Source organism: Lygodium microphyllum, chromosome 2 (assembly GCF_053477565.2).
Source record: "Lygodium microphyllum isolate KBCC chromosome 2, Lygodium_microphyllum_v1.1.10, whole genome shotgun sequence".
Classification (NCBI taxonomy): Eukaryota; Viridiplantae; Streptophyta; class Polypodiopsida; order Schizaeales; family Lygodiaceae; genus Lygodium; species Lygodium microphyllum.
In genome coordinates this window covers 69,739,051-69,763,168 of record NC_141136.1, presented here as the reverse complement: position 1 = coordinate 69,763,168, position 24,118 = coordinate 69,739,051, and positions in this window count along the sequence as shown.

The following is a 24,118-nucleotide window of genomic DNA, read 5'->3' as shown; positions in this document are numbered from 1 at the left end:
GCCAAAGGATAAACTACACCCTGTGCGCCGAGTTCTTGCGCACCTTCAACAGAAACAGGGGCACCGTCACGGTGCGGGATAGGGAAGCTACCAGACAAGTGCAGGTCGAGCTAAGCCCCGAGCTGGTAGAAAGGGCACTAGGGCTGCCAAACAAGGTGGAGAGGAAACCAAAAAGAGACATCTATGCCATGTTGGGGATGGATAAAGTGAAGGTCCACACCAACGACGGAATTAGCCTGGCAGACATCCCCAATCAAGAGATTCAGCTGCAGGCGAAGATGATGCATGCCCTGTTCTCAAGCCAGTGGTACAACAGCATTATGTCCAGAATCAATGTACCTCTGCTCGAAAGCATCGCTGCGTAATCGCTGGACGAGGTGAACCTCAATGGGTTCGTAAGAAAGACAATTGAGGCTTCGGAAAAGGCCCTGGCCGACAGGAGGAAGAGCCGTGGCAGGAGAATCCCCTTCACCTCCATCGACCCGCAAAGCCTCATCCTCCAAGGCCTCCACCATAGGGTTTGGAGGTGCCCTTACCGCAATCATCCACGAAGCGATAGGGCAGGGACAAGTAGGAGAAGACAAATAGGGAGGTGACAAGAAAAGTGGCGAATCGTCGTCGTAGTCCTAGCCTCATAGAGAAGAGCAGTCTGATGAAACGGAAACGAACACCGAGGAGGAGGGAGAACCCCAGGCTACACCAAAAAGGAAGGCGGAACAACGGACTAAGGCCCTATACGGAAAAAGAGAGGAGGAGCGAAAGAGGAAAGAGAAGGAAGATCTCGAATGGGCCCAAAGGGAGTCGGTAAGGGATGAGGAGGAAAGAAAAAAGAGGGCCAAGGAGGAGCTGAGAAGGAAAGAAGAGGAAGATTTGGAGCTGGAGACCCGTCGCTCCATTGAGGAATAGCGAAGAAGAGATGTGGAAGGAGCGGGGGGTCCGCACCAACCTAAGGCACTCGGTCCCAGTACTGGTGTGTCGAAATTTGTGCACCTGCCTCCTGCAGAAGGAAAAGGAAAGGACCCAATCAGGCCAACCTCCCCTCTCCTCATGCCACCCATGCAAGCCGCCCCTATCATGGTGACGCCCCCTGCCACCGCCACCCGGGGGCACACCCCAAAAGTCGATGAGAGCAACGTGGTCACCTGGCTGCAGTTTCTGTGGAAAGGGAGCTGGCAAGGGAAGCGGCCGTGGCCACCCAGCTTCAGGGACCAAAAGGGCAGCCACGGCCGAACTGGAGCCAGGGTCGAAATTGAAAAGACAAAAATTAGAAGAGGTTGCCACCACTATAACCATGCCCCACCCCCCACCTCCAGCAGGCCACTACGACAAGTACGTGAAGGAGCTGCTTGCACAGTTGCAAAGAGCGAGACAGGAAAGGAAGATAGCCGTGGAGGAGCTGGCAGCGGAACGAGAATCACAAGCCGCCCTCCAGTTGGACAGAGTGAAGCAGATAACAGAATATCAAAAGGAAATCGCTATGCTCAGGGAGGAAGCCAGCACTAAGGAGGCAGAAGAACTAAGAGCCCTGAAGGAACGCGACGCTTCCTGGGAGGGAAGAAGGAAAATCCTGATGGAGCATCTCAACGAGGAGAGGGAAACGAATGCCCACCTTCGGCGCAAGAATGTTTAGTTATCTACAGCCAACCTGGAAGCGCAAAGCCAGCTTGACAAAATCAGACAGGAGGCTGTAGAGCTGGATCAATTAAGGGCAGAACAGGTGCGAAGGATGCAGGTGAAGCTGGACTAGCTCAATGGGAAAATCGCAGAGGAACGCCATGAGCAGTCCCGCCTGCACTGTGAGCTCGAGGCCCAGCAGCAACAACTCATGGCAATGACCCTCCATCAGGGGGAGAGCCTGGAAGATATGAAGAGAAGGGCAAAAGAATGGTCCGATCATAACAAGCATAGAGTACGGGACCTAGCACGCCGGCTAGCCAAGGCCGAAGGAGACAGGGTGCTAGCTGAGAATCAGGCAAAAGCAACCCAACTCTCCATGATAGCTCAGCAGCACACCTTTCTCAATACGCTACTCCATGCCACCAGACCAGAAGGAGATAAAGCCAATGATCAGCTGCAAAGGAAACTAACCATTGCACACAGAGCTCTCACAGCAGTCTTGCACGTGCCGCTGCAGCTAGGAGGCCCGCCGCAGAGCCTAGAAGAGCAGAGAAGATATCTTGCATAGGTAGGCCTGACGGCACAGGAGATAGACGACCTCAGTTTCACAAAGGAAAAAACACAAGAAGACGAGCAAGCAGAAGGGGGTGAACCGGAGCTCGATCTGGGACCTCAGGAGGAGGAATATGTCCCACCACCCCCTCAACCACAACAAGCCGAAGTACAGCCCCCTGATACATTTGCCGAGCGAAGAGCGTCCCAAACCAACCATAGGAAAGAGATGGTGGAGAAGGCAAGAAGAAAGTTGAATGCCAGACCTGTCCCGAGACAGCCTACCCCTCTCCTACTGCGCACCCAAGATTCCCCTGCTGAATTCCGTGCCGAATTGATTATCTGGGAACAGCAGGAGTATAACTACGACCCCTTCGACCTGCGCTTTGAGTTTCCCACTGCCTTGAATAGGGTGGTGCCCATTCAGCTGGTGGAGGATGTTTGGGGAGAGTGAGCCTCACCCAACTGCTTGGGGAGCCGAGGGCCGCGAGTTTTGGCAAGATAAAGTCCTCCAGGTGCCCAGATCAGTGGAAGGCTATAATTGCCAACCCATCTGGAGGAGACGCATTTTTTATGTCAACCTGGAAGCGTGGATGGCATTCTGTAACACCCTCCCTTCAGAGAGAAAGGACTCCACTTTCATGCCGTATCCTCGAAGGGTAGGAGTGGACTTCAATCCATCCATCCACGGCAGGTTTGATTTCCCCATCATCTATAATACCAATAGCACCTCCCATAGAAACGCCCTCCTTTTCACCCTCCCCGACTTGTATAGCTCTATAGAGAAATTTCTTAGCGAATTCACCTCTTGCCCCGACCCCGCATTCATCACCACTTGTAATTATCTTAGGTTAATTAGGATCCTAGTCCACCAAGAGCCCGCACCCCAAGAATGCCACCTCCCACCCCTCTATTTTGACCCCAACGCCATACACAGCAACACCATGACTCGCCTCATGATGCGTGCTTCTCTGTTGCCCTCTTTCTGTGGTGCACTACTCGAAGACATGAATGACAGCAAATTCACCCAGTGCAACCACCCCTTTCTTTCTACCACCACCCTCAAAACCCGCCTCCACATCAAAGGCTACTTGTTGAGTCAAAAATTCCTTAACAAGCCCCCCCGTCCTCCACCAACCCCCACCCACTATTCAGATGACAAGGAGTAAACTCCTGTCATGACCTTGTACTGTTGCCTTCATGTATACGCCTCCTCATGCTACCAAAACAAAAAAAAAAAAGAAAAGAAAAGAAAAGAAAGAAAGAAAGAAAGACAAAAAAAGCACACAAGATCACAGCACGGCACCTCGGGGCCCTCAAATTAGGTACGTCTAGCGACCTTGGTCGGCTGGCTCCGTCCCTAATCCCCTAGCCCTTTCATATATCCCCCATAATTGTCGAGGGCACATTAAGGGCAGGACATACCTAGGGAGCTCGCCTCGCCCATGATATTCTTTTGCACTCATCTCAATGCCATTACAACCCACCGGGGTAAGCAAGGCTTGAAAGACAATGGAAAGACCATAATGACGTCTCCAACAATCTTCAAGTGTACTCCCCGTCTTCATTGACACATTTTTCCATCAACTTAGCCCCTTGCTTCATCGACCCCTCACTATACAAGGAACCAGGCTGACAGTCTTCTAACTAAGTAATACATAAGTATGCACAAGCACTCACATAATGCCTGCACGGAAGTATATTCACAGTTTGGGTACTCAAGTGCAAGACAATACTCTCAGCTTGCTTAGAGTTTGACTTGTCTCCCAAACTAATCAAATATGTCTTGTGCACAATAGAGAAGACTAGCACTACCCTTAGGGAGAGACCACTTGAGAGGTTTTCAATTGCAGGTGTTGAAGACCACAATAGAAGTGTCATTCGTTCTTCATCAACACCCAACTCTGACTGCTTACCCCTCACCATCCGACAAGCCCGGGAAGAATAGTCCTGTGTAGAATCCCCAACAAACCAACACGTGTGCCGGCCACCAATGCAAACCCCACGAAAACCACAGGAGTCCTTGTCACCCACGTCTTTGGTGCATGCTACCATCTGCTACCTACGACAATGAGTGCCATGGGGCTGGCACTCGTCTAGGAGGGGGGTAATGTTAACCCCAACACGAAGAAAGCAAAAGGAAGTGGAAAAGACGCAGGGTAAAGGCGGAAAAAAGGTAGCCCGATTGAAAAGGAGAAAAGGCCAAAAGCGCAAGGGAAACCTTAAAAGTCCAAGGCAAATACAAAAGGGGAAAGGCGCATTTTTAAATAAAAATGCACACCCTAAAATCTTGTAAAAGAGCGCCGGGCTCTCACCCGTGCAATTTGTAAATATAGATGGGCGATGAAAAGGAAGCTAGGAAGATAGAAGGACAATGGAAAAAAGGGCCTAGGCTATGGCCGGCCATGTAAAAAGGGGAAAAGGGGATGACCGCCCAAAAGGGATTTAGGGTTTTGTATATAAAGTTGAAAAGTGAATGAGAAGCTCATTCTTTGGTGTGTGGCAAAAGAAGTCTTCTTCTTCCTCTCTTCTTCTCTCTTTCTTGCTTGTGTGTGCTCTTGAGAGAGGGAGTGTGAGAGTGTGAGGGAGTGAGTGTGTGTGAGAGTGAGGGATCAAGAGGGTGAAGCTCTTCACCATCTCCTCTCCTCTTCTTCTCTTCTCTTCTCTTCTCTCCTCTTGCGCACGCGGCTCTGGAGGATGGAGCTTGGAGATGGAGGAGGCTTGAGGATGCTTGAGCTAGCATCTAGGATCGTGGAGCTACCAGAGTGCAAGAGGGAAGAGGGTACTAGATCGAGCATCAAGGTAAGCTCACTACACTCGTAGGATCGACGGCGCGTCGGCTAGGTGAGAGATAGCCATTGGAGCTCGCTTGAAACGCTTGAAACAATAAGCAGTCCGAGGGTCTTGGCAGTTGAGCGAAAGCTCCCATAGGCATGATAAAGATAAATGGAAAATGTGAAACAATGGTAAATCATTGGATCATCAATGCATCACTAAATCCATAGTCAAGATTTAAGAGATTAATGCATTGGAGGCTAAATTAGATGATTGATATTGCCACACATTTGATTGATGGTGAATCCTCCTTCTCTCAATGTTTATTACCTGATTCTGGGGATTTCTTTCATGTGACCTTGAATCACAATTGATTTTATATATACCATGTCATTTTAAATTATGTACCACCAAGAGATGATCACATATGTGATATTATTGGCATCAGTGATGTTCACTTGCAATTTCCTATAGGGAGTTCTTTTGTTTTGCATGATGTATGTCATGTCCCAACTTTGACCAAAAGTGTTATTTTTTTGGATAGTTGGATGATACTCATTATCATGTTTCTTTTGGTGATTCCTCTTGGAAGATTACTCATGGCAACCTCATTTTTACTATAGGTGCCAACATTGGCAATCTATATCCCTTGCTTGTTTCTAGATTTATGGATCATGCAATGGCTACTATCACTACCTTCCTCATGTATCTCTATTGCATTATTGTCTTGGGCACAAATCTTTTAAAGAAATGAAAATTTTGACTCATTTTCAATATCTCCTATAGTTGGACTGATCATTAATTATATGGATGCAAAATCATAATGCTCATAAGAAGTCAAACTCTACACATATGGTTGAGTTGTTGGCTCTTGTTCATTCTAATGTTTGTGGTTTCATTACCTACCAACCTTTGTGTCATGCTAAGTATTTTGTTACATTCATTGATGATTTTTCACATAAAGTCTAAGCCTATCCCATAAAGCACAAATTAAAGTTATAACTTCTTTTCAGCACTTTGATTCTTTGTTTGAAAACCAATTTAGACATAGACTAAAATGCATAAGGTTTGATAATGGGGTTGAGCATGTATCACGTGCTTTCGAACAATTTTGTGATGATAGAAAGTATCAGTTGAATGCTTCTTATAAGACACCCTAGAATGGTGTTTTCAAGAACATGAATATGACCATTCAGGAGAGGGTTTGTAGTATGCTTAATCGTGTTTGTAGAATGGTGTTTTCAAGAACATGAATATGACCATTCAGGAGAGGGTTTGTAGTATGCTTAATCGTGTTTGGAGAATGGTGTTTTCAAGAACATGAATATGACCATTCAGGAGAGGGTTTGTAGTATGCTTAATCGTGTAGGAAAACCCCATATATTTTGGGTTGAGGCAGTTACTAGTGTAGTTCATTTGATTAACAAATCCCCATGCATTGCTCTTGGTAGTAGAGTTGTAGAGGAGGTATGGTCTAGTAAACCTTCTTTATATGCACACTTTAGAGTTTTTGGATGCAAGGTATTCTACCATACTCCCAAATACAAGTGCAACAAGTTGGATCCAAAGTTTGTCAAATGCATCTTTCTTGGACCTAGTGATATCGATGAGATGGAATATTATCTTTGGGATCCATGAGCTAGGAAATTTGTATGTAGCCATGATGTTATGTTTTATGTGTTGAGATATCGAGCTCCACTCGTGATATGCCAGGGTGACTGTTGCGCATTTATGTCACCGACTTGTTAGTTTACAGATGTGGTTAGTACACCATCCATGAATAATAGCTAGATGATAGCTATCCTTATCTACTCTAGTTCGTGGCTCAGTTAGTATGCCACCTTAGTTAGTTGAGTTTGGTTTGAGACCCATATATAGGGTTCTTCTATTTCTATGTACTTGAGTTCTTTTGGCTTACACAACTAAGAAGAGGAAAACTGCTTTCAGCCTCCACCTTTGTGTGTATTCCCCCATTGTGCAAGCAAGAAAGCTACAAGTGAGACTCCTTCCTTCTCTCCCGCAATCTTGACATAGTATCAGAGCCTTGTTCGTGGTAAGGAGCTCAAGAAAGTAAACCAAGTTCGCGGTGTTCGGGTAAGAGGACCAGTGTTGCTTTTATTTTTTCTGTTTTGGGAGCAAGTCTCTGCAGGTAGCACAGCCAGAAAGTGCAAGAGTACATTGTCTTAGATTGAGGCGCCCTTCGCGGTGTAGCAAGAGGGCAGTATATGCTGCGGGATTGGGCGTTAGCCCTTGGTTGCTCTGTTTTTTTTATTTGAGGCCATTTCGGGGCTTGTTTTGGAGGCAGAAGTTTTCTGCACGCACTCAGGAAAAGGCCCTATTTTATGATGTGCGACCACCGTTCTACAGGTTGGTGAAAAGTTACCGTAGAAATTGTATCGTATGCTTATGTGCAGAGACATTGGGAGTTACAGAATCATCCCTGTTGCCTGTTGATGCAAAATCGTCACTAGGAAGTGACTGTGTGGTCAAATACCACTTTCGTCAATTTTGCAGATTTTCCCTTGTGAGGCTGAAGCTGTGTTTTTTACAGTGACAGAATTTTTTGCAGTGTTCTGTAATGGCGTCTGATTCTCTTTCACAGATTGTCACTGAAAAGCTTGACAAGAACAACTTCCAAGCATGGAAGTTTAGAATGATGAATTTCCTTATGGGAAAAGGATATTGGGAATTCGTTGCAGGAAATAAAGAAAAACCAGTTCTTCCTGATGTTCCCAATCAACAGCAAATGCAGGCATTTAAAGCATGGCATGAGAGAGCCAAGAAAGTTATGTATTGGCTGTCTATCAGCATTTCAGACTCTATGATTATGCATATTCAAGATGCAAGTATGCCAAAGGAGGCATGGGATCCTTTGCCAAAAATGTATAGCACAAATACACAAGCCAGGAAAATGCAGCTCAAGCAAGAGTTGCACAATGTGCAAAGAGAAATTATGAGCATCAATGACTACCAAATGAAGGTGAAGAAGATTGCAGATGCACTTGCTTCCATTGGGTCGCCAGTGGAAGATGATGATTTAGTTTCTGTGACCTTGAATGGTCTAGGAAAGGATTATGCATAGTTCTGAACATCCATTTCCATCTGTGAAAGATTTCCTGATTTTGAGGAGTTGATTGCTCTTCTAATTTCTGAGGAGCAGAGAAATGGTGGTGCATCTTCTTCAGGAGGAACTTCAAAAGAAGTTGTCTTCTACTCAAATGCTGGAAGAGGTAAAGGTTGAGGTAGAGGAGGCCGATCTGGAGGCCGTGGTAGAAATCAGAATATGTAGCAAAATCAAGAAAATGAGTCCTTTGGAGGAGGACGTGGTAACTCTAGAGGCAAGGGGAGCCAAAGAGGTCATGGTGGATGCCAAAGAGGCCAAAATGCAAACAACAATGTTGAATGCTACTACTGTGGTAAAATGGGTCATATGGCTAAAGACTGCTGTAAAAAGCAGAATGACATCATGAATGGAAAATTGCAACAAGGGAATTATGCATCTTCTAGTAGACAGGGTGATGACAGAGATGAGCATTTGTTTATGGTGCAGCACATGACCAATTCTGTGACAAGTGCAAAAGAAAGTAATGATGTGTGGTATGTTGACTCAGGTGCATCAAACCACATGACAGGTCATGCAGAATGGATGCAGGATGCAAGGAAAATGAAAAAACCAGGATTTGTGGAGACTGGTGATGATACTGCACATCCTATTGTGCAGATTGGAAATATTCCTTTGTCTATGTAGGATGGGAAAAACAAATACATGTCGGATGTATTTCATGTCCCGAATATCACCAAGAACCTGGTTTCCGTTGGTCAAATGGTTGAGCAGGGCTTGCAGGTTAGATTTAATTCTCATGGATGCTTTGTTGAGGATATGAAAAATAAAGGTCACTTGATACCAAAAGGAAAGAAGAAGGGTAGAATGATTACGTTGGATGCAGACATGCCTGAATTGAGTGCAGCAATGTTTGCACATGGGACCGGGGTAGTTGCAGATATTGATATCTGGCATAAACGCATTGGTCATATTAATGTACAATGACTTAAATCAATGCAAGCCCAAAATATTGTTGCAGGATTGCCTAATTCAAGGTTGCAGAAATGCATAAGGTATGTGAAGCCTGTCAATTTGGAAAACAGGCAATGAAACCATTTCCTAGACATGTCCAAGAGAGTAAGAAGCCATTGGAATTAATCCACTCTGATGTGTGGACTACTAAAGCTGCATCTATTGGAGGTTGTCATTATTTTGTCACTTTTATTGATGACTATAGTAGAAAAGTTTGGGTGTATTTTATGAAAAAGAAAAGTGAAGTTTTTGGGCATTTCAAAACTCTTAAAGCTATGGTTGAAAAAGAAACAGGCCTGCAAATAAAATGCCTAAGGTCAAATGAAGGGGGAGAGTACCTCTCAAATGAGTTTGCAAGGTTCTTGCAGGAGCATGGCATAAAGTAGCAATATTCATGTAGTCATACCCCACAGCAAAATGGAATTGCAGAAAGAAAAAACAAACATATTGCAGAAGTATCTCGTGCCATGCTCAATGAAAAAGACTTGCTAGATTTTTACTGGGCTGAGGCAGTTGCTACAACAGTCTACATAATGAACATGACTTCCACTGCAGCAATACATGGCATGACTCCAGAGGAGAGGTATACTGGTAGGAAACCATATATTTCTCTTTTGAAAATTTTTTGTTGCATTGCCTATGTTCATGTGCCAGATGAGTTGAGATTCAAGTTGGATCCAAAAGCTAAGAAGTGCATCTTTATTGGTTACTCTCTGCAGCAAAAAGGATATAGATGCTATAACCCTTCTACTCGTAAGTTTACAGTGAGCAGAGATGTTGTTTTTTATGAGATGAGTAGCTGGTATAAACCAGTAAATGTGATTGATAATGTAGATGCACAAAATGGTAATGCTGCACAGAATTCACAGCAGTAGTCACAAGATATTAGTGGACCTGGAGCATCATCTAGCAGTGGTTCACATTCTTTGCCATGGACAAGAAGATTGAGATCAGGAGAATCTTCTCAAAGCAATGCAGATAGTGGTATGCAGGTATCACAAAAAGAAAAAGAGAAGGTAGATCAGCCCATGTTTGATGTAAATGCAGGTCACTCTTATGTGGATGGTGAATCCAGTGGCTCAGAACAGAGCATTGATGATGAGTTCGGTAGTAAGGAAGACCAAGGATGTTTTGAGAGCACCTGGGAGTGAACCTACTTTGCGCAGGTCTACCAGAGCTAGGTATCCTGTGGATAGGCTGAAATATGATGGATTTACAGCTATTCACTATGCCTATATGGTCAAAGTGATACAGGAACCAGAACCCACTTCTTTTGAGCAAGCCATGGGAAAAGAAAAATGGGAGAAAGCCATGGATGAAGAAATGGATGCCTTGGAAGCAAATGCTACATGGGAATTACCTTTGCCTAAAGATAAGAATGCAATTGGTTGTAAGTGGGTTTATAAGGTGAAGCACAATGTAGATGGTTCTGTGAACAGATACAAGGCAAGATTAGTAGTCAAGGGGTATGCACAAACATATGGCATTGATTATTAAGAAACATTCAGTCCGGTTGCAAGGATGGCAACCGTAAGAGCAGTCATTGCTATGGCTGCATCAAAGGGATGGTCTTTACATCAGATGGACGTAAAGAATGCCTTCTTGCATGGTGATTTGCAAGAAGAGGTCTATATGGAGCAACCACCAGGTTATGTGCATGCTGTTCATCCTGAGTTTGTTTGCAGGTTGAAGAAAGCCTTATATGGCTTGAAGCAAGCACCTAGAGCATGGTCTGACAAGATAGGATAGTATCTTGTCACTATTGGCTTTCACATTTCCAAGGCAGATTTCTCACTTTATGTGAGAAAAACAGAGAAATGTATTATGCTGCTTGTCATTTATGTTGATGATTTGATTATCGCAGGTGATAGTGATGAAGATATCCTTCATGTGAAAATGCTATTGAAGCAGAAGTTTGAGATGAAGGATTTGGGAGAGCTGCATTATTTCCTGGGCATTGAGGTGATTAGATCACCAAGTGGGATACGGCTCTTGCAGAGGCAATATGGATTGGACATGCTATCCAAATATGGGATGACAAGCTGTAAGCCTATTTCAGTTCCTTTGGAGCAGAATGTGAAGCTGAGCGCACATGCAAGTGAGCTTCTCGAAGACCCTACTATGTACAGACGCATAGTAGAAAGTTTGATTTATATGACTATTACCAGGCCAGATTTGAGCTATGCTGTTGGATTGGTAAGTCAATTTATGGAGGATCCAAGGAAACCGCATTTGGATGCAGCTAGACGCATACTCAGGTATGTGAAGTCCACATTGCAGTATGGACTATTTTATGAGATTGGGATTCAGATACAGTTGCATGGATACACTGATGCTGATTGGGCTGGTAGTATTTCTGATAGACGATCTACCAGTGGATATGTGTTCTCTTTTGGGAGTGTTGCAGTCACTTGGAGCAGCAAGAAACAGCCTACAGTTGCCTTGTCGAGCACAAAGGCTGAGTACAAGGGCGCAGCAATGGCTGCATGTGAGGTAGGTTAGTTGCATAAGCTACTTTATGATATGCATCAGCCTATAGATAGGCCAGTTGTCATTTATTATGACAACATGAGTAGTATACACTTGGCAAATAACCTAGTCTATCATGCTAGAACAAAGCACATTGAGGTGCATTATCACTATGTGCGGGAGAGGGTTTTACTAGGTCTTATTGATCTAGTTTATGTCAGCATAGAGGATCAGGTAGCTGACATATTTACGAAGGCATTGGGCGCAAAGAAGCTGCGCAAGTTCAGAGACCTGCTTGGTGTGCAGGAATTGGGATTGAGCTCAAGGCGGAGTGCTGAGATATCAAGCTCCACTCGTGATATGCCAGGGTGACCATTGTGCATTTATGTCACCGACTTGTCAGTTTTACAGATGCGGTTGGTACACCGCCCATGAATAATAGCTAGATGATAGCTATCCTTATCTACTCTAGTTCGTGGCTCAGTTAGTATGCCACCTTAGTTAGTTGAGTTTGGTTTGAGACCCATATATAGGGTTCTTTTATTTCTATGTACTTGAGTTCTTTGGGCTTACACAACTAAGAAGAGAAAAACTGTTTTCAGCCTCCATCTTTGTGTGTATTCCCCCATTGTGCAAGCAAGAAAGCTACAAGTGAGACTCCTTCCTTCTCTCCCACAATCTTGACACCATGAGGATAAGATACATAAGAAACATGAATAGGTGATTGAGGTATGCAGGATGATCTTTCAGGAGGAAACTCTTACTATTCTATAGTCAGTCTCTGTTAGATAGCTTGTAGTTGCAACTGATGCTATCTAAGTGGCCTAGGATGTACCCATTGTACAGGATCCTATTGATGTTGAATAGAGAAGACATTATGTATAGGCTCCATAGCTAGCTCTATGATGCTCTACTAGAGCCTTGTGTCCTCCTAATCGTAATGATCCCTCTATGGATTATGTCATGGTGACACATTCCAATGAGCCTCTTACTTTTAAGGAGGCCATATGTAGAGGTTATAATTCTTCTTTATAGAGGGCTATATAGTCCTAGTACTATAGACCTTCCATAGTTTTCCTCGTCTATTCTCTATTTTTCCCCCTTTTAAAGAGCATTTTCCTCATTTTTCCTTATTTATTATCAATAAAAATAGAAGAAAATTAGCATTATTTCAGAGCTATGGCTCTTGAGTCCTTAAATAGCAACCATGTTGTGGCATTGAATTATGGAAGAGAGACATTGCAGGAAAGCCTACTCTTCCAAAGGGTGTTCCAATGTTGCTGCCCATGTTTGAGTATGTTAAGGATCATCAAGAAGTAGTAAGTGGATTTAAAGATTATTTGAAGTATTGGGAAAGATCGTCAAATGTACAAGGACCTGAAGCAGAGTTCACAAAGTTTATAACACTAGTGATTGAGTATTGGAAACATATGATCTACGCTCTTCAAACTCCAAATGTCCAAGAAGATTTATTTTTCATAGATTTTTGGCCAAGAACACAAAGTGATGTAACCAATATAGATGTAGATAATGCAGATGACTTCATTGGATTGGAAGAGTTGAATGATCACTATTGTGGTCCTCTGAGCAAACGACCCAAACATGCATTTGAACCAATGCTTGTTGTTAAGAAAGATGACTTTGTGCTTGTTAGACCTTCAGATCCAATATATCCAATATGGCTTGGTGTTGCACAAAGTGAGGTCGATACAAATAGACATTCCAAAAACTTCAACAAGGTACGTATACAATATTGGGCACCAGTTTGTAGTCGTCAAAATGCTATAGATGCAGAGTTGTATTTCAATTGTTGGGATAAATATTGGCTGTGCAACAAAAAAGATCCTGAACGATGGGAAACAATAGATAGCATTGTCTTCTCTTGGATGAAGAAAGGTACCAAATCTCCCAAAAAAATTAAAATTTCCCCAAAGGTTGTATTGAAGGCTAAAGAAAGTCTACATGAATCCATCGACTGAAGTTTTTCCTTGAATATTTCAAGGATATTAAAACTAAGGTGTTTATTAACACCACCTTTTTGAGTTTTTTTCAATCTCTTGGAAACAACCATAAGCAGTAATATGTTTAATTGCACCAAGTTCCAAATTAATGAAATTCCCAAAATTCATGAAATCCATTTTGATTTGGTTTTCCCATATTGATGGGAAATTCCCAAAATCCCGAAGATGGAGTTCTAATAAAAGGAAGGCAATTTATAACACATCGTGATTGTTGGAAGTTCCTACACACCATTCTTGCTCTCTTGAGTTTTTCTCCATTATCTGAAGATCATGGGTTAGAGTGTGATACATTGGCTATATCTTCTACTATGCTATTTTATAGTTGTGAATGAGACTACTACACAACATGACTTATGGAAGAAGATATGTGATGAGAAAGAAATTACTTATAACAAGGTGTATCTCATGAAAAAAAAAATTGAGTTGTAGATAACGGAGGGATAATGTTTTTACTTGCTTCTTACCTACATCATGAGACACTTTTATAGTAGCCAACCTCAGTAGGTTAAGACAATATTTTTGTTGTGCTCCTTGCCTACATCATGGGGCATATTTAAAACATCCACTACTATTTTAGCTCTAGTTAGTGATTTAAAGTTTGATTATACTATGTATAGTTTATTAGTTAAAGACAATATGCAAGAAATCCATATACCAAGGTAAAAATAGTCAAGAATTGGCAACTTAGAAATAAAGAGGTAGAAAATAGTATAAAGGTAATAACTAGGACCATGGATGGTCACATAACAAATCCAGATCCTAGAAAGACACTAAATGGTTCCATTGTTGTAAGACAAGTCATATTAAGAAGGACTATTACAAATGGAAGTGAGATTAAAAAGATAAGAAGAAGGAGGATAAGGATGTTGAATAGGAAAAAGGTAAAGAAAAGAAAAAGACTGAAGAAATCATTGCAATGACTATGTATAATGATGATGGTAAGTTCTATTTATTTCTATTCTTCTTAGACATATACTAGTTAGCAAATATGCAACTAGCTCAAGATCGGCTTCTTAATTATGGTGCATCTATTCATGTGACTCCTCATAAGAAGTGGTTCTGCTCATATGACAATAATAGGTGTGGATCACTCCATCTTGGTAATGAGTATATGAGCGGTATAATTGATGTAGGTGATTTTCAATTTTCTTTTCAAAATGGATCTACCCTTACTCTTTGAGATATATATCATATGTACGTAAACTTACTAAGAACTTGATATCTATTGGCCAATTGGATGACTTGGGATACTCTACTACTTTTGGGAGTCAATCATGGGAAAATCTACAAGGAATCATTTGTTGTTGGTAAAGGAGAAAAACATGATACTTTGTATCCTCTTCATCCATCTTCTATCAAAAATCATGTAATCACAATTAGCCGAGTAACCAAATGTATCTTTGTAGCATTGCCAGTTGGGATATATGTCTAAAAAATGAAGGAAAATGCTATCTCATTTGGGTTACTTGTTGTCTCTTGATTTTTCTAATCTTTTTATTTGTGAAAATTATATATATGGAAAGCATGCATACTCATCTCATAAGAAAAACTTAAATAGGAAAAAGAGTGAGCCAGTTGCCTTAGGGCATAGTGATATATGTGGGCTTATACCTATAAAAATTATAGGGGACATCCTATTTTATCACATTTATTGACGATGCAACAAGGAAAGTGTGGGCTTTCACTATGGGTAGGAAAGATGAGGCTTTTTCTTGTTTTCAAAAATTGGTACTTGCAAAAATCTATCTAGTGAGAGACTTAAGTGTCTCAAAATTGATAATGGTGGAAAATATGTGTCTCATGAGTTTAAAGTTTTTGTGAAGCATGTGAGACAAATAGGAAACTCATAACACTTAGTTGTCCGACCCAAAATGGTGTTGGAGAGCATATGATAGGATGATAAATGAAAGGATGCTAACTATAGTATTTAATACTAGTCTTACTCAAGGATTTTGGGCTAAGGCTATGGCAAGTGCTATACATTTGATAAATAGATTGTATATTATACTACTTTAGATGGTGGCATTCTTGTGAATATTCTATGCATTACCGAAGAAAAAGTGTAATGTCCACATTACTTAGTTTATTTTAATAAAAAATATATGTATACATTTCAAAAAATTGATATATGTTGAAAACAAAAGTGCACATTTTCAAAACTAGCTCTAAATATGAAGATAATTGTTATTATTAATGAGGTATTATATGCCAGTTCATGGAAGAAAGACTTGCAAACTCCCCTAATACAAGCTTATTAAAACTATATTTATAGTATAGAACAACCAAAAGAACTAGCCTAGTGGATAGTCACTTGGCAATTAAGTGCACTTGGGTGACGACACTGTCGGGATGGGTGACCTCCTAGGAAAATTTTCCTATAAGCTAGTGGGAGCTTCTCACACATAGCCAATGGTGCCACAAGGAAGCCTTTGTAGCCCATTTCCAAGTATGCCAAGGCCAAGATGCCAAGGTCTATGCCTTGGATGTTGCCTTGGTTGTGAGCCTTGGAGTGACAACCGCCCCGATGACGACGTGATGTGTCGTGCTCACCCATATATTCATAAATTTTTATCTTCTCGCTACAAAAACGGAGCCTCTCTCTGACATCATCAATGATGTCATCAAAAATGCTAAAAGAAAGCATTCTCTCTTTGTCATCGATGATGTCATTAAAAAAACGTTAAAAAGCAAGCATCCTCTCTTTAGCGCCCCCCCCCCCCCATTGCTATATAAATAGGGGTAGAGTGTCACGCCAGACAATAACAATGACCTGTGCAGAAGTCTCTCTATTGTTGACGCGATGAAGATTTGATGCAATCAGATGAGCCTCTCTCTCTCTCCACACCTACATAGAAGTACTGCTCAAATCCATCAAGCTTCTTCCATGGCTCCCAAGAGACGTCGAGATGCTAGGCGAGGTCATGCTCGGAGAGCTCCCCAGTTGGGAAACACAATTATGAGATTGATGCATTTACGTAGTCTCATGGTTACAAGAGACGTAAGATAGACCACAACTTGTACATTGGAAAGGCTAATGATGGCAACTTGATAGTGTTGATCCTTTATGTGGATGATATGTTGATAGTTGGGAAACACAATTATGAGATTGATTATCTAAAGACAAGGTAAAGAAAACCTTTGAAATGAAGGATTTGGGACATGCAAATCACATTCTTGGCTCCTTGTCCAATAGATGCAAGTGTAGTTAGACTATGAGTGAATGGGATGTCAGCCCACTAAATTGATTTTGTAATGTGCCCGCCCCTCAAATTGTGGGACACGTCTTAGCAGCCCATCGAGAGATCAATCTAGAAGATGCCGCCCGACACTTCCAAGGAATGACACAGGTTTTGCCAACTAGGGTCTCTCGATTCCGCCTCGCAACGGAATTTATCCGACTGTTCCCACTAGGATCGACCTAAAGTCCGGGTTCCTAGCAGTCAAGTGTTCTTAACAACCTTCTACCATCGATCGACAGCCGCTCCACTTTGTGTAGATACAACTGGACCCAAGCAGACTCATACTGCACTTGGCTCAAAGAGAATGGGAAACGAGAGGGAGGCATCGCTCTACCTCTCTGCCCGTTGGGCATAGTCCCATTCAGGTCTCCTAAAACGGTATGAACCAGGGTTCTAACCAACATTCTCCAAGGTCGTCACTCGACTTTTCCTAATATTCCTCGTTAACATTTCCTTTGAGGAAAGCTTTCGGCTAACCGAGACCACCCTTCCGTAGGATAGACCCATTGGTCACATCCACCATGCTTCCCTTGGGGGTTGTTTTAGTTATCTAATTACCTACCATATTATGCTTGACACATAAAAGTAGCTTCCTTAATTAACCCATTAATCACAGGTTCCTTTACGTACTTTAGGGCACTGATACGAAAGCAAGATAAAACAAGATCAACTTCCTTAACTGATCTTCGGATTAATGTTTGTCTCCCACCCATATAGGAGAATTAAGTGTTCCTTTCTGCCTCTGTAGAAAAATCCTTTCATCTCCCGGTAATAAAACCCGAAGGTTTATCCTACCAAGATTCCGCCTTGTAACTAGTATCAAGGCCTCGAGATCCCATCTCGAGTCATGTAGAACACTTGCATAGGGCCCGGAGGCATTTGGATTTACGGCCAGAGTCCCCACTGGCACCTAAGCATCCTCCTATGCCAAGTAATTTCCACGGAGAGACCTCTCGCGGCAGGTTCGGTCCACATTCCCTACGCGGATTCATAACCCCCTTGGTTAGGGTTTGGCGGTTTGCGGGGGGTAGCTAGCACCATCCTTCTTAATTATCCCTTTAGGAAATCAACCACAGCTAAAGCAACCAGCTTAATAACAATTACTAGGGAAAACATCCCTTTTGTTTCCATGGCAATCAGTCATCTCAGACCCGGCCATGAAATCATCAACCACACCCCACTTGGGTTAACATCCAAAACCACATTAACAAACAGTTGAATGCACAACCTTTTGCTTTAAGGCATTGCAATCCCATTGCATGCACAATCAGAATTTAACTTGGATGTATCAAAACACTTTTACAACCTTTTAAACAACCAAGCATAACTTGGGTCAACAATCCATCTTTAACAAGATCAACCTTCGTTAAAACCATTTCAACAGTTCCAGGCAACATGCTTAGCATGAATCAACTACCCTAAAGTTCGCTCTCCCCCTTGGGTTAGGTCTCAAGGTCGATTTAACAAGTTCCTTCTAGATACTTTAAATGAACTAAGTGATTTCATCTTGACCTTTATTAATCCTGGCTACCTATTTAGGGTAGAAGATCAACCCAATTCCTAGAGTAGCTATCTAATATCACAGGTCACCAAGTGCTAACCCATATTGCTAGTACATCACCAAGAGTACATTAACGAGATTCCAACCTAATTAGCCATAGGTTATCCAATCTTCATCTATCGACTAGAGTTTGGACAAGGATCTCTAAATGGAATTTCTTTTAGAACTATTGTTCTAACAATGTTTATCGTGCAATCCCAGTGTGTGTGCAAGTTAACATATCTAGCTATTACTTTAATGTACCCTATCATCCTTGTGCATTTAAAATTGGTTTGCAATCTTAGGATGATATTGCATTTTTTTTATAAGGGAGTATTTTTATCTCTTTCGATGCAAGGCTCTAATCCTTTTCATGAAAATAATGCAAGATTCTAGCTCTTTCTAAATGCAAACTAAGGTAATCCATTCAATGTATAATACAAAAATATCTTCTATTATTAACCAGTAGAATGTTCTTTATGCAAGTGTTTGTGTCAGGCATTTCGGCATCTTATAATGTGTTTTCCTTAATCAATTTTACCTATCATTTCATTGACCATAAACATGAAATATCTTATGATTATTACAACTATCGTAACTAGATTCATGCCTAGGCTCGTAACCTATCAAACCATGCAATCTGAATTTTATTATGATCCCCTATCCTCATGAGATAAGCAAGACATCAAAGCAGTACGTGATTGTGGGGAGAAACTTCAGTGTTTACCCTTGGCAGTGTGTTTGCATGGATGGTGGCATCTTGACCCGAATCTCCGTCCATGGTTGTGGGATTCCCATTCACTTGGGAAGATCTCCGCTTTGGGGCAATCCTCAATTATGATACTCTCTGAATTGTGGGGAGAAAGTTTGTAAGAACCTTGGTTAAGAGACAATGTACTAATAGGGAGCGCCTATTGGGAGCCGTGTATCCCATACACGAACTTCAGTAGAGAGCTTTAATGAGATGCATCTTCTTGTGCAGGGATTGCAGATCTCTAGCACTCCAATGCCACCTGAGCATATCCTAATGATGAAGATATACTCCCAAAGGCACAAAAAGGGAGCCAGGCGTGAATTGGGCTTAGGGGGGAGTCATGGCTCCGAGTGTACCTCTATCTCTAAGCCCTCTTTTCTTCTCTCCTTCTCCCTTCTCTCTCTCGTTCTCTTCTTCTCTCCCTCTCCTCTTCCTCTTCTACCTCTTTTTCTCCTCTTCTCCGTCTTCTCTTCTTCTTCTCCTTCTCCCTTCTCTCTCTCCTTCTCTTCTTCTCTTCCTCTCCTCTTCCTCTTCTCTCTCTCCTTCTCTTCTTCTCTCCCTCTCCTCTTCCTCTTCTCTCTTTCCTTCACTCTTCTCTTCTTCCTCTCCTTCTCTCCTCTCCTTCTCCCTTCTCCTTATCTTCTCCTGATCACGATGCTAGGGGGGTGTACTGCCGTGTCAAGTGGAGGGGGAAAGGCATACTACCTGCCAAAACGAAGGGGGAGAGGTGACAACGCAGGGAGGGGGCACTGTGCAGAATAACAAGGGGGGGAGGACCTATGCGTCACGGCCAATAGGGGGGTTGCCTGTCATGAGGCTGGAGAGGGGGCGATGTAGTCCAGGGAGGTGGGGAGCTTTATAAGGTGGAGGGGGAGGTGGTAAGGCAGTGCCACCAGCCATCTGGGGGGGTTGCATGCCCCCCCCCACTCTACATTACTCTTACTCTCTCTCTCTCTCTCTCTCTCTCCCCGCCATGCAGTCAGCAAGGGGAGAGAGAGGGAGTAAAAAAAATTGAAAATTTTTCTTAGGGGAGGGAGGGTTCTCATGGGGGGGATAGTACGGGGTCACGGGGGAAGCACAGGGGTCACGGAGGGGGGGGGACATTCCAGATTTCCACTTTTGAAATACTCTTGGCCAATAAGGTAAAAGACCCAACCTTTGATGCACTTCCAAGAGAGAGGATGGAAATGATAATTAAAATCTTGAAATACTAGCATCCAAGTCTTGATTGGGCTAGGACAAAACTCTTAATTCATCTCTCAAGTGCAACTATCTTAAAAATATCACACCTAAGAATGAGTCAAAATCTAATAGCTGGAAAAGGCAAACTAGTAAACCCATTAAGGCCCTGGTAAAAAAGGAGGTCAACCCTGCCAAACCAAGAGAAATCCCTAAATTTTTCTATATAGTCATGGACCTCAATGTAGAAGATGAACATCAATTAGTTGATCTACTTAAGTAGTATCACGATGTGTTCACATAGAATTACTCTGACCTCAAGGGTATACCACTTCATGTGTTGATGCATACTATTTCTTTGTAAAATGAAATGACACCCTACTAAACATCTACCTTATCCCATGATTATGCACACCATGTGTGAGGAGAGCTAAAGAAACTCTAGAAATAAGGATTTAATTACGAGATTGATCATAGTGACTTATTATCATTCATCATTATAGTACTCAAGAAAAATAGCAAAGTTTGACTATGCATAACTCTAAGAAACTAAACTCTACAACCAAAAGATACCATTATCTACTACGAAACACAAATGAAAAACCTTTGTGTCCATTGCAATTGGGAGGAATACATTGAAAGCCTTTGGCTAGTCTTCGAGTGATGTAGGTAGTACCGCCTATCTTTGAATCCCTTGAAGTGCCAAATCTAGATTAAAGATAGCATTATTTTGGGCCATATAGCATTGCAATGGATAGATTAAGGTGAAAATGGATCTCCCACCACCCACCAATGCACAAAGTCATCAAATGTTTCCTTAGACATGTTGGCTACCATTTCCATTTTGTATTGAATTATGCTTCAATAGCACTATTACTAATCATGCACTTGCTAAGAAAGCCCAATGAAAGGCATGGTTTGATAAACACGTTAATGAACAAACCTTTGAGAAAGATGACATCATGCTACTACAAATCAATTAAAGGCTACAAATAGAAACTTAAGTTTTGAGGCCTTAGACCACCCTATTGAATCCATGACATCAATAGGATAGGTAATGTAGAGTTAGAAACCCTAGATGGGAATAGCATTGATCACTTTAATGGAATTCATATATTAAAGCTACTATCCTCCAAGAGGGCATACTTGTACAAGTCATCCATGAAGGAACCCAATGTTTTCATGCAATATATCATAGATGACAGAACAAAAATGGTATGAATAATTGAAGCAATCCATACAACTCACCCATCATCCCTTAATTGGTCTCCCTCCCAAAAATTTCAATATTCAAGTAGTCACTATCAATAACCTAGGAACAGAGGATGACATTATAATTCCTCAATTTTCAATTGGTTGCCACCAAATGCATCACCACTAATGTGCTTGTTGATGAAGATGTTGATAATAGCATGCTTCCATACTATTATTGGCTAGAATTAGGCCAAGAACCAATGCTATAGCCCACTAATGCAAAGCTACAACCCTATGGAGGCCAACCTTATTCATTACTAGGCAAGTAGAGAGTACAATTTGACAATAGAAATGACACCATTCTAATCACCTCTTATGTTGTAGCAAAGAAGGGGCTATAATCAAAATCATATTAGGACACTCACTTAAATTCTTCAAAGAATACAATGTCAACTACATTGATAAATACATTCACTTAAAATTTCTAGGTGCAAGGTCATCTTAGCCTTTATCCCTGGGGAGTATCTTTATGAACCACCCCAAATATGACTTTTGCCACATGGCCTCAATAAAACAATCCTATAACTAGATTGGCCCTCCTGTTGGAGCTACTAAGTGTGCAAGCTCAAAACCAACCACATGTGAGCATCAATGCTTAGCCACCTCGACCCCATCAAAAGTCCCAATCCACGTCTCACATAATATCCCAATCTCTCCATGCCATTGCTTGTTCTAGATAAACACATAATAAGCATTGTTTTAACCATCACATATCATAAACAACACCCCATTGGGTCCCCAATGCCCTCCTATTTGCTCAATGGTATTATCAAGGTTGCATATAATTTTGTCCCTAAGCTAACCCACACACACTCTCACACTCAGCAGGAACCACAGAAACAACCATGTGTCACTACTACAACTTTGAAAAAGTTGTAGACTAATCCTACTAAGCCCACCTCATCATTGAGAACGTAGCGCCCATCATCACATACCATACCTAGACTAACCACCATCTGTTGATATCCAAAAAGACATTAGGCCCACCATTATTAATAGGACAAAGTAAACAATAAAGACCGCTTAGTCCACATTGAGACACCTATGCCATGAGAAACCATGATCCTAGCTAACAACCAAATACCTCATGAAGAACCCCTACTTAAGCTGCAATCAGCTACTCTACTTGCATCTCTTGAGAGAAAACCAAAAACACAAGAAAGAACTACAAGAAAGTCTATCTTGTCTCACCAACAAGCATGTTTTTCATATTCTTATGAAACCAAACAAGGAAAATAAACATCAAGAAAAAGATCTTCAAGCGACATCATAGAATGTATCTCCCACTATATTAGAGTCATCAAAACATATGATATTCTTCATAGCGCAACAAACCTCAAAGAAGAAGAAATTATATTCACCACTTTATGAATAGAATCAACCACATAGAATTCATATTATAGCTTCCAAAAAGAATTTGTATCCTTCCTCTCTTATAGTCTTATAATATCTCTCTCATATATAATGTTATATATCACAATTTAGCTATCTTTCTCTTAATATCCCTCTCATATACTCTCATTAAATGATACAAGCAAATACAATAGAATAACACTCCATAATCCTTATTTGGTCGTGGAGGCATCCTCCAAAGTGTATGGTTATCTGAAGAGGCACCATAGCCACTATAATGACCCTTCATAATGAATTGTTACACTCTCACTCCAAGTCTTGAGATTTAGTCTTCAATTGCCACTTTATTCACTTGAAATAACTAATATGAACTTGTATTCTCCTCTTTCCAAAGTTGGAGAGCATTCTCAAGCTAAGGACCCATCACATTGAACATATATAGTCACATAAGCAATGTAAAGTGTCACATAAGGTCAATAGAACTCAATAAAACCCACATAGTCCAAACAAAGCCCATAATAATCCATCAAACTACATCCAAATGATCTTCAATCTCAACCCAACACATCCATTCACAATCACAAAGCTCAAACAAAAAGAAAGCACAACTCAATATAGAGACTGACACAATATATCAAAACCAAAATAGTTATTCAATAAAACATATCAAAACCAACCAAAAACCTCAAAGAGCTACCAAAAGATATTCAAACCAAACTAACTCTCTAAATCGGTATCAAAATAAATAAACCCCATAAAATCATGCAAAAACAAGCACCACACTTACTAAGAGAGCATCCTCGTGACCTTGGAAAGAGCATAGTAGAAAAAAATTCAAATTTTCCTTTGGTATGGGAGCAAGGTTCGAGAGCTCTTTGGTGCTTCGGTGCCTCTCGAACCTATAGCTCAAATAATAAAGTACTCTATATTATTACTTCCAACTTCACTTCAACAACATCAACTCGAACACAATGATGACCCCAACATATCTTTAAAGAATCTAGATCCAAAGAGAGGAATGGAAGAAAAACATGACACGCCATGAGACAATTAATTAGTAACCAAATAGATAAACACAAACTTATAAAGGATATAAGAGTTGCTTGAGCATGTCCATTTTCTATAAGATAACAAAGATATTTTCATCTTGAATCTCCATCAACATGACCATCTTGAGCATGCCTATCTTCTATAAGACAACAGAGAAATGCTCATCTTGAATCTCCATCAGCATGAACATCTTCAAGTGCATCTTGTCCAACATATTCACTTTGACAAAGAAGACACGCA